Genomic DNA, 12,332 nt, shown 5'->3' on the forward strand with positions numbered 1-12,332 from the left:
GAGCCAATTACTTGAGTGGGTTATTTTTTATATTTTTACATATAGGTTTTGGATCCGTGACTTGACTAATGTAGCACGAAGCATTTCTCTTCCTATCTCTGTGTTTAAATTTAGTGTTAGTCTAGTGCCCACAACAAATTTATAACAAACATTGTTATGAATTGATTTAGTTTTAGGTTATGTTGTTCTTGCAGGCTACCACATCTATGTAAATCTCTATTTATAGAGATTTGCATAGATGTGGTAGCCTGCAAGAACAACATAACCTAAAACTAAATTAATTCATAACAATCTCCACATTGATTTAGTTTTACAAAAAAAAAGAACCACTCGTCACAAGAACTCGAACTTGTTGCAATCCAACTGATCGCCCTGGACGCCCATGCGCGCTCCGACCTGCGACTTCGCACGGTCCACCCGTCCAATCCCAAGTTTGCAACCATCTTGCTACCTTGTGGTTCTTGATCTCGCTGTTGTCTCCACTGCCTCGATCACACGACCGACCATTTGCCGCCCGGACTCCACCTCAAAAAATTCTAATCAAATCTGTAATCAAGAACTGTTCCTTTGAACCGAGGCCACTACCTTCAATCTCTTGCTTGCAACTTCCGATGTCACCATGACCTCGTCTCTACAGGATTCTCTGAAATGACAGCTCAACAATCCATTTACTGGTCTTGAACGCAACTAAGGATTAGGTGCTCAGGTCTTCGAATACGGCTCCTATAATTCTCCACCCTGATTGAATCCAAGATCAAGAGTATCTCTTATGTGGACAACTCCCGAACTCTACATTGCCTGCTTGCCAGAGCCAAATGAAACTTTCAGTCTGCTTGCATCCGCCGAACGCATGATCCACTTGCTGCACCAAGAAGAGCCGTAGAAGCCCTCTGTGCTTTCCTCTTACCGCATCTAATGCCTCAAGTTTGCGAATAACCCGCTGCCTTGATGGTTGTGTTCACGCCAGCCGCTCCGGCCTCCGTCGATCGCGGTACCAAGCCGCTTCGCCTGCCCTCCTCCGACTTGATCGCAACACCAAGCCGCTTCGCCTTGGCCACATGAGTTCGCCTGTGTGCCTTCATCCGCGTGGGTCTGCACGTGTCTACTTCCGCTCGGTCCGATGCTTGATCTTGCTCCGCGGCTCCACCTACCACGTTTGAGCTCCTGTGCAAGGCTTCGCTCTTCCTTGGATGCAAGAACCTTCCTTCTTCCTCGAGATTGCCTCCACCAAGGCTCTGATACCAAATGTTAGAACTTGCTTGTGAGAGGAAGAAGCACTTCCTCTTCTTGATCTTGAGATAGTAGGAGGGAGATGGAAGGGGAAAGGGAGAGAGCTGAATGCAAAAATTATTATTGCTTGACCATCCTTATTACAACCTATAAGGCCTCTATATATAGGCACAAAAGCAACACTAAAAACTACACTATTGGCCATACATGCCCATACAAGAAACCTAAACAAAAAATACAAACCTAAATCTAGGATCAATATCTAACAATCTCCACCTTGATCCTAGATTTACTCAAAAAGATAACTGTTGTCCACAAAGAACAGCCCCGTCGATCTTCCCCGCCAATAGATTCCATCTCCTGACAGATCTTCTCCTGTCGCACTGCGCCCCACGTAGTCAATTCCCTGAGCATCCTGTGTGTCTCGCTTCCACATCCTATGCATCGATCCGCACCTTACGCCCGCGCCTTGAGCCTCCAGCTTTGCTCCCACGCCTTGCACATATGTGGTCTGACTCCAACCACACATCCTGCGCGTATTCACCCGCGCACCGAGCCCTGCGCATTCACCTGGGCCCTGCTCGTCACAATCCCACGCCCTGCACTTCCGCGTGCAACCAACGCCCTGCGTGTCCTTCACCAGTGCCCTACGCTCCTATGCAACCTCCTCATGCACCGCACAACCTCGTACCTTCAAGTGCCCCGCACTCCCGGCACTGCTCCTCAAGAACAGGCCAACTCCACCTCAACGATCCAAATCGTTCTTTAATCAAGAACAATAATCTTGAATCCGCCGTGGTCCGCCTATCACTTGCGGACAACCTGCCTTGCCTTCGGCCAAGCCTTGCACACACAATCTCCACCGTTCCCTGCTTCACTTCTTCGAACCTTCCTCCACAAGGATATCACCTCAACTAGGATTCAAGAACTACTGACAACAACCACATCCAGTCCAAAATCACGTGTCTGCATCTGTACCCATCAATCTCCCAAACTCCACTCAGAACCTTCAAGAATCACAAGCCTTGCCAAGCCTACAACCGCAAGCAAGAACCCAATGCCGCCAAGAAGCCTACGCTCCGTTCCACGCATACTAGCCTCCTTCTCCACTTGAAACATCTATCTGGAACGGACCTCCTGCCTCTGCTGCCGTTTGTGCGAGACCTCCCAGCTCTGATCTTGCTTGAGATGAAATGGTTCTACTGATAACAGTGAAACCGAACTCCTGGTTCAGCAAAAGAACAGTTCCCATCACAAGAACTCAGTTCTTGGAATAGTACATTGCATTTCCTTGCAAGCGCATCTGACCTATCGCGGCACCAAGCCATTTTCGCGACCGCTCGGCTACTGAAGACTCCAAGCGGACGACATGATCGGCTGCCGCTTGCTTCGTGTTAAAAGAGAAGAACAGATCGACGCACAGGGAAACAGAGGAAAGAAAATAAACTTCGATTGATTTATGTATTGCATACAGAGGTAGAATATATAGAGAAATATTACAAACTATAACTAATAAGAATATTACACGTGTAAACAATAATACAAATTAATAATGCTAAGTCATCACATATAACTTAACACGCCCCCTCAAACTGTTGCGTCGGAAGATGTAACCAGTTTGCTTGAGAGTAATTTGAAGCGGGAAGTAGCAAGGGGCTTAGTGAAAAGATCGGCGAGCTGATCTTTAGTAGATATGTGATGAAGTTGAATTGTTTTGTCTTTGATGTAGTTTCGGATAAAGTGACAATCCACCTCGATGTGTTTTGTTCGAGCATGCAGAACAGGATTATTAGCTAAAGCAATGGCAGAAGTATTGTCACAAAGTATAGTTGTAGCCGTTTGCTGAGTACAATTTAGTTCTTGAAGTAGACGACGTAGCCAGGTGACTTCGGCGGCAGCAGAAGCAAGGGCCCGGTATTCTGCTTCAGTAGAGGAGCGGGCAACAGCATTTTGTTTCTTGACACTCCAAGAGACGATGGACGAGCCGAGAAAAGTACAATACCCAGTGGTAGACTTACGATCAGATGAGTCTCCCGCCCAATCCGAGTCCACATATGCAAGAAGATTCAGTTTAGAATTTGCGAAAAGAGAAATACCAAAATGTAAAGTGCCTTGAATATAACGTAAAAGACGTTTAAGATCATTAAAATGAATAATCAAAGGATTTTGCATATGTTGACATACCTTGTTAACGGCAAACGAAATGTCCGGTCGTGTTAAAGTAAGATATTGGAGTGAACCGGCTAATTGACGATAAAGAGTCGGATTAGAGAACGCACCTGATTGAGTTTGTTTGGATGAAGGTTTTAGCTGAGAAGGTGTAGAAATAGGCTTGCAATTTTGCATGCCAGCACGGGATAAAATGGTTTGAGCAAAACGAGTTTGATTGAGCTGTAAGCCATAGGAGGTATGAATGAATTGAATGCCAAGGAATTGAGACATGGTTCCAAGATCGCGAACAGTAAATTTTGAACTGAGATTTTTAAGAAGATTTTGGATAGATGTATTACAATTTCCGGTTAAAAGAATATCATCAACATAAACCAAAAAATACATGGATACACCATTTTTATTGTAAATTAAGAGAGAAGGATCGGAAGAGCTGAAGTCAAAACCGAGAGATTGAAGATAAGTTGACAGAGTGGAGTACCATTCACGGGGCGATTGTTTAAGTCCATACAACGCCTTTTTGAGACAGCAGACATAGGTGGGATTAATATTGTCTTTAAAACCAGGAGGTTGTTTCATGAAAACTTGATGAGTTAAATTGCCGTGAAGAAAAGCATTCGAAACATCAAGTTGATGAAGGGGCCAATGGTGATGAAGAGCAACAATAAGAAGAACACGCACAGTTGAAATTTTAGCTACGGGACTGAAAGTTTCAGTGTAATCAAGACCGTATTCTTGATTGAAACCTTGTGCAACAAGTCTAGCTTTGTACCGGGAGATAGTACCATCCGCAAGATATTTTGTGCGAAAAATCCACTTGGAACCAAGAACGTTTTGGTTTGGGTGAGGAGGAACAAGATCCCAAGTGCCTTGAGTTTGAAGGGCTTGAAATTCAACGGACATGGCATCACGCCAGTGTTTTTCTTTAACAGCCTCAGCATAAGTGATAGGATCAGAAGGAATGGTCTGATGAAACAGATTAAACACAGTTTTAGGCTTAAGATTTCCGGTTTTGAACCGGGTCTGCATTGGATGAATGGACTGATGAGGAATAGATACAGGATTGGATAACTGATTTGAATTAGAAGAAGTGGATGAGGAAGTGTAAGGCTGAGGTGAAGACAGAGATTGTCTGGCTGAATTTGAACGATGTTCACTTTGCTGGGAAGTGATGGGCACCGATGCAGATTGAGAAGGAATAGACTGCGAATTGGATGAAAGAGTAGATGTAGGAACAAGTGTTAGAGGAGGAATGAAATTTGAAGGAGAATGCGGTTGAGTGTAGTTATTAAAGGTATCCGAGTGATAAGGGAAAATTGTTTCATTAAATATAACGTGCCGAGAGGTGTACACTTGACCGGTTTTAATATTGAAACAACGGTATCCTTTTTGGGATGAAGCATAACCTATGAAGATGCAAGGCGTTGAGAGAGGAGAAAGTTTATTTGCAGAATACGGTCGAAGCCAAGGGTAGCAAAGACAGCCAAAAATTCGTAAATGATTGTAAGATGGCTGTTTATGATAGAGCATATAATAAGGACTAGAATTATGCAATGATGGAGTAGGCAACCGATTAATGAGATAGATGGCAGTATGAAGAGCGTCATCCCAAAACGATTGAGGAAGGTTAGCTTCGAATAGAATACTACGAACCGTTTCAATTATGTGTCGATGTTTTCGTTCGGCAGTGCCATTCTGAGGAGGAGTATATGGACAAGTATATTGATGAATTATGCCTTGTTGTTTGCAAAATAATTTAAAATGATTGTTGATAAATTCGGATCCACCATCAGATCTAATCATTTTAACATGAGTGTTAAATTGGCGAGACACCATTTTGCAAAACTCAATAAATTTGTATACCACCTCAGATTTTTGAAAAATGGGATAAACCCAAGAGAACTTTGAAAAATCATCAATAAACGATACATAATATTTGAAACCATTTGTAGATGAAGTTGGTGAGGGACCCCAAACATCGGAATGAACAATTTCAAAACACGAGCGAGTAAACTGCGTAGATTTATTAAAAGGTAACCGATGGCTTTTGGCCAAACGGCAAGAATTACAATTATTGCTAGGAGCAGTATTACATAGAGAGGAAATGTGATCTGAAAGATGCTTTAGAGTAGTAGCAGCTGGATGACCTAAACGTTTGTGCCAAAGATGAGGCACAGCTTGAGTGGAAAGAAGAGCAAGATGTTGCTGTGAAGAGGAAGACCGAATAGGATAAAGACCATTAAGGCAAGGTCCCTTGAGTAGAAGACGACCCGTCATCGAGTCCTGTATTTGAAATTCGTGAGGAAAGAATTTAACAATACAATTATTGTCAGAGGTAAGCCGATGTATAGAAATGAGATTAAAAGATAAATTCGGAACATGATAAAGATGATAAAGATTGAGATTACCTTGCGGTGTTGGAAGAACACCTTTACCTGAATGCTGAATTGGAACTTGATAACCGTTACCAAGAGTAACTTGATTAGGACCAGAATAGGATTTTACTGACTGAATTTGAGATATATCGGAGGTTAGATGGGTAGACGCACCACTGTCAAGATACCAATCGGATGGGCTGGTAGAATCCGAAGGCGAAAATAAAGCCGTTTTCTGTAATTGAGACTCCTCTGTATAAGAGGGATCATTTCTGTACCAACATCTAAGAGCTGAATGCCCAAATTTTGAACAAATTTGACAGGTGACCGGATTAGAAGTGTTCTTGTCAGATCGACGAGTGTTAGAGCGAAAATTTCTGGAGGCAGAAGGTGGTCTGCCGCGACTGGAATCGCCACGACTGCGACCACGCCCACGAGAAGAATACAACGCAACGGAAGGATCGGAAATCTGGAGAGTTTGTAAATCTTTAATCGCTTCTTGAGCCAAGTTTTGTTCCTCACTACAGAGGAGGGTGTAAAGATCGTCGATGGAAATAGGTTGAAGGTTTGTGCGAATCGCGGTTTTGAACGCTTGATATTGAGCCGGCAAACCATTTAGAGTGTAGAAAATTACTTCTTCCGAAGTGAGAGGCGAGCCGGTAGCAGCGATAGCATCGACTTTGGTTTTAACGGTAAGAAGAAATTGAGACATAGTTTGGTTCTTCATGGATAAAGAATTTAATTCGTTGCGAAGTTGAATCGTACGAGACCGCGAGGACGATTGAAGGCGATGATCTAACGTCTCCCAGATTTCGCAGCAATGTTCAAGATTAAGAACATAGGGAAGGAGACTAGGTGAGATGATTGAGTACAAGGCAGCAGCAAGATTTTGGTCAATAAGATTCCACGATTGAGAGGTAAAATTGTTTGAAGAAGAAGATGATTCGGTGGGGGAGGGACAGCGAGAAGAACCATCAAGAAATCCTTCAAAGCCATTCGCTTTGAAAATCTTGAAAACTTGCGAACGCCACATTGGATAAATGTCGGCAGTGAGAGGAAGAGAAATGATAGATTTGATATTACCTAAAAGAAATTTGAGTTGAGGGGGAATGAGCGGATAGGAGTTTGTGCCTGATCCATGAGCATCTGCCGAAGTGTTCGTAGCTGATGATGCTGTAGGAGCTTCCATGGAAAGCCGAAGAAGATGAACAGGAGAAAGAACGAAAAAAGAAGCAAGCCCTAAATTGCCTGCTCTGATACCATGTTAAAAGAGAAGAACAGATCGACGCACAGGGAAACAGAGGAAAGAAAATAAACTTCGATTGATTTCTGTATTGCATACAGAGGTAGAATATATAGAGAAATATTACAAACTATAACTAATAAGAATATTACACGTGTAAACAATAATACAAATTAATAATGCTAAGTCATCACATATAACTTAACACTTCGCAATTGCGCGTCCGAGCTCCCTGAGTGCATTTGGCCTAAGCTTCGCGACCCCGCTTCCCTTTTGCGGCACCGGTCTGCTATTCCTCCCGATCAAGAAACCCACATGCACTGCTCCGGACCACCGCGCCCACCAGCGTTGCCTCGCGCTCACCCCCGGTTGCTGAAGTCGCCTCCGACTCCTTCGACTCTCCCAAACGCCTGTGTGAAGGACCCTCACACGAGCAAAAAGCCGACACCGTCCTCTTCCGATCCGAATCAGTTTCTTAAGACAAGAAACCTCCTCTCCTCCACCTCGAGATTGCCACCACCGTGGCTCTGATATCAGATGTTAGAACTTGCTTGTGAGAGGAAGAAGCACTTTCTCTTCTTGATCTTGAGAGAGTAGGAGGGAGAGGGAAGGGGAAAGGGATAGAGCTGAATGCAAAAATTATTATTGCTTGACCATCCTTATTACAACCTATAAGGCCTCTATATATAGGCACAAAAGCAACACTAAAAGCTACACTATTGGTCATACATGCCATACAAGAAACCTAAACAAAAAATACAAACCTAAATCTAGGATCAATATCTAACAAACATTTTACCCACCTTATCATTAATTAAATATTTGGGATAGGGCTAATGATGATGAAAATGAGTATTATTTGAGATATCTTTTATCAACCCCAACCCCCTCCCCCAAATGAGAAATTATTACGTGCGGAATCCGAATAGCGAGAACCGTCCGAATTTGCTGCATATTTATAAATACTCAACAAATACTCAATTGTGAGTATTACTAAGTATTTGATGAGTATTTTGTGAGTATTTGTTGAATATTTGCTAATTTACTGTGTATTTACTAAGTTTTTGCTGTGTATTTATAGATATTTAGCAAATATGCATCAATCCGGATGGTTCTTCTTGCATGGACTCTGCACAGAATAATTTCTCCCCCACCACACACACAAAATACTAATTATATTACCTTTACCAACTACATCTTGTTCATTGCTGGTTCTCTTTGCAAATATTACCTTTAATGTGGAAAAATTTAATCCTAATCTTCCATCTTGTATTCCTGTCCTGTCCAATGCTGAATGAAGTTAGATTTTTATTTTTTCAAAGTCGATAAGAATGTCAACTTTCTTCAGCTGAAGGGAATTGATAGTAGTTTTTTCTGATCGATAGTTGGACCCATAAAACCTTTTGTGCTCAATGAGCTAGTGTTGTTTCATGGTGGAAAATTCTTAAAACCTTCCATTAGAAAGAGTAGGAAGTCCTGATGAGGAGAGAAAAAATCTTTCATACTTTTTTTAAACATATACTTAATAGTTTTGTAGTTTTTTATAATGTTAATAATACTAATTATATTTTAATTGTTCTTAAGCATCATAATCTTCATCATTATTCGACTTGTCACAGTTATTTAAAAAATTACTATGTGTGGAGGCCAGACATAGATAACTGTTCGTTTTTATCTCTATGAAAATTCAGAAAGACAAAGCTGAACGGTTTTATGTATCTAGTCTCCGCATGTAATAATCTCTCCAGTTATTTAAGCTCAATTTTATGTTCTCTCTTTCATTTTTCCAGCTAAGTGTATCATATTTGCTTCGATTATGTCTTCACTTCTTTCTTTTAGATTTTTTTAGATATCATTTTATTCAAGTGGTAGTATTTTTTTTCCCTCAAATAAAACTACTTGTAAGGTTGGTGGCCTACTAAGTAAGTTCCCATAGATTACTCTATTTTTGAACCATATTCCTCGGGCTTGTTTTTATTGACTTTGGAGAAAAAAAATATTGATCTTGCCGTCTGAAACCAGTGGAGATTGGACTAACTACCGAATATTTCACATGCTTTTGAACTTTGTATGAAGCTTCGTATTTATTTATTTCTAGATTTGAACTCTTGAAAAAAAAAAAAAAAAGTTTGTTTGAAATGGACTCCAGGCCTTGTTGATTGTTGAGCTTACAGTTAGCTATTTTTTTATATTTCTGTATATATCTGATGGGTAGGTAGTATAAATGAATTAATTATTGGTTGATTCGTAAGTAAATATTTAGTTGTGCTGATAAGAGGGATTATGGGGTTTAGGGGTGTAAGTTTTTTAATGTAGCATTTTTTATGAAAACTTTATACTTAGGTTTCGTTTGGGATGACTTTCTTGCTGTTTTTTAAAACAGTTTTTTAGTAAAAAAAAATTTATTCAAACTTTTTTAGAAATAGAAAGCTCAATAAAAAAGCATTAAGAAAGTCATTCCAAATAAAGTCTTAATAGGATGAAATTCCTTTTTTTTTTTTTTTTAGGATGAAATTTCATTAAAGCATTAAATGTATCCTAATTCTTTGCTTCCCTAATTCAGCAGAATTTAATGAGATCGGCTTTGCCAAATCAATATTATCCGCACATAATTATATATGAAACAAATATTCACACTTAAATAAAAACAAGAATTGCTCCATAAATCTACTAATTACATGTTCATTAAATCACAAAAATTATAAAGATAAAATTGTGTTTTATTAATTAATTTTTTATATAAATCAAAATTAGTTTTTTTTTTCTAAATAACTTGAATGAAATCAAAGCAAGCCTATAATTATGTGATTATAGGCAACAATATTAAATTACTAGATTCAAAAGTTGTTTGCACATGAATATAAAATATTATTGATATATCATCAAAAAATTATCTTGTTCGGGCATAAATCTCGAGGCAAAATCAAGCCAGAAACTTCTAAAATTAAACCCGGGATCACCTGAACTCAGATTTCAGAAAACTTATAGTCAAATTAAGCGTCTCGGAAACATGAACCCAACGACACCAAATTCAACTTGATCTGAGCCCAAATGAGTCTGAATCGAATACTCGAAGCGATGTTGATAGGTTCAAACCACAATTTGGATTACGAAACGGTTTGCAAACATGACATACTTATAGTCAAATCGAGCGGCTTGACGAGAAAAATCCAACGAGCCCAAGATCGTTGAATTCCGATATCGTTAAGACCTTCAAATGTTTGATAAACGATCCACGATCAATGGATTCAATATCGGCCATCCATCCGAACCACTCCACCTTTGCACTTGATCATCATCATATTTACGGGTGATGCAATCCTCAAAAAACTATAAATAGCCCTTTCACTTGAGAGGGGACCCAAGCAAGAAGAAGAAGAGATGGAAAGGAGAGAATAAACTCCTCCCCGACCACCGCTAGAATTTTGCCCAACGCCCAAGTGATGCTGAAATTCTGCCCAAGGCACAAGTGACGCCGAAATTCTGCCCAAATGACACCGAAATTCTGCCTGACATTCAAGTGATGTCGGAATTTCGCCTAATTTTCCAGTGACGTCGGAACTCTGCTCAATTTCCAAGTGACGCCGAAATTCTAAGTGACTCTGAATTCAGCTCGAATACACAACTTGTTTGTAACTGGATTTCAATCCGGAAGTGAATCATTGTAATCTGATCGTCCTAAATTTTAAGGACGAGTCAGTCTCTTGTATCTTAAGCAAACACTAGTGAAATTATTTCAACTAGGCATGGCCCATGATTTTTTTCCCTTTACAAGGTTTTCCACGTAAAAATCCTGGTGTTTTTTATTTCTCTCATGTTTGTGTGCTGGATATCCGTGCAACGCTGAGACGAAAACTTTCTAACTCTATCGATGCGTATATTATAGTCTGCAACAATTATAAAAATGAATTATATTCCATAAGTGAGAGGAAGAGTGAGAAGTTATGTCTTAAATAAAAATGAATAGATTAGACCTGGTATAATAAGCTGTGTAGCGAGTTACTTATTTATGAATTCATCTTCTAGTCGAGGGAATTGCAGCCAATTTATCTTGATAAATTCTTCTAACTAGAACTTCTAGTCAGTTGGTGAATACGCAAGTGAGTTGAAGAGCTATTTGAGTGAATGCTCTTAATTTGATATATCATCAAAAAATTACCTTGACCGGGCATGAATCTCGAGTCAAAATCAAGTTGGAAACTTCAAAAATTAATTTGGAGATCATCTTAACTTTGATTTCAGCAAACTTATAGTCGAACTGAACGTCTTGGAAACACGAACCCAACGATACAAAATTTGACTCAATCTGAGTCCAAATGAGTCTAAATCAAATACCCAAAGCACAATCGGAAGGTTCAAAACATAATTTAGACTATGAAACAATTTCCAAACATGACATGCTTATAGTCGAATCGAGCGGCTCAACAAGAATCCAACGAGCCCAATATCATGAAATTATGACATCATTAAGACCTTCAAATGTCTAGCGAACAGTCCACGATCAAGGGATTAAACATCAGCCGTCCATCTAAACCACTCCCTATTTACCCTTGATCTTCCTCCTATTACAGGACATGCAACTCCAAGAAATCTATAAATAGAGCCCCCCTTCCTCTTGAAAGTGACCCAAAGCCCAAGGAAAAATGTGAGAGATTGGAGATCGCTCTTGCTTCCTTGCCTCCTCGACCACCGCCCGGACTTTCACCGAATCACCACCTGAGACTTGGACTTCTGCCGAACCACCACCTGAGACACGAACTTCTGCCGGACCACCACCTGATGTCTGAACTTCTGTTGAACCACCAGCTAATGCCCAGAGTTCTACTAGAATACTACACTACTACTACGGTCTTTTTGACCTCAGTCTCTTGTCAACTACGGTCTTTCTGAACTCTGTCGCCTACTACGATCCTTCCGACCTCCATCACTAGACAATGGTTTTTCTAACCCCAATCTTCTGCCAATTACAATCCTTCTGACCTCCCTCTCTAGACAACGACCTTTCTGACCCCTATCTTCTACCGACTACGATCCTTCCGACCTCCATTGCCTACTACGGTCTTTCTGACTTCTATCCTATTGACTATGGTCCTGTCGACCAAATAAACATGTCTATGTTGATTATTGTAACTCCCACCATGTAATGCGCTCTATATGATGTACATTTGTGACATCAAGCCAATGCCTTCTCCCAAGGAAGTGCCTCATTTGCAATCAACTGCAAATATTAGTGGATTCATTCAAACTGGGACATGCCCCGTGGGTTTTCACCATTTTTAGAGGTTTACACGTAAAAACTCTGGTGTCTCTTATGA

Source organism: Dendrobium catenatum, unplaced genomic scaffold (genome assembly GCF_001605985.2).
Source record: "Dendrobium catenatum unplaced genomic scaffold, ASM160598v2 fragScaff_scaffold_548, whole genome shotgun sequence".
Classification (NCBI taxonomy): Eukaryota; Viridiplantae; Streptophyta; class Magnoliopsida; order Asparagales; family Orchidaceae; genus Dendrobium; species Dendrobium catenatum.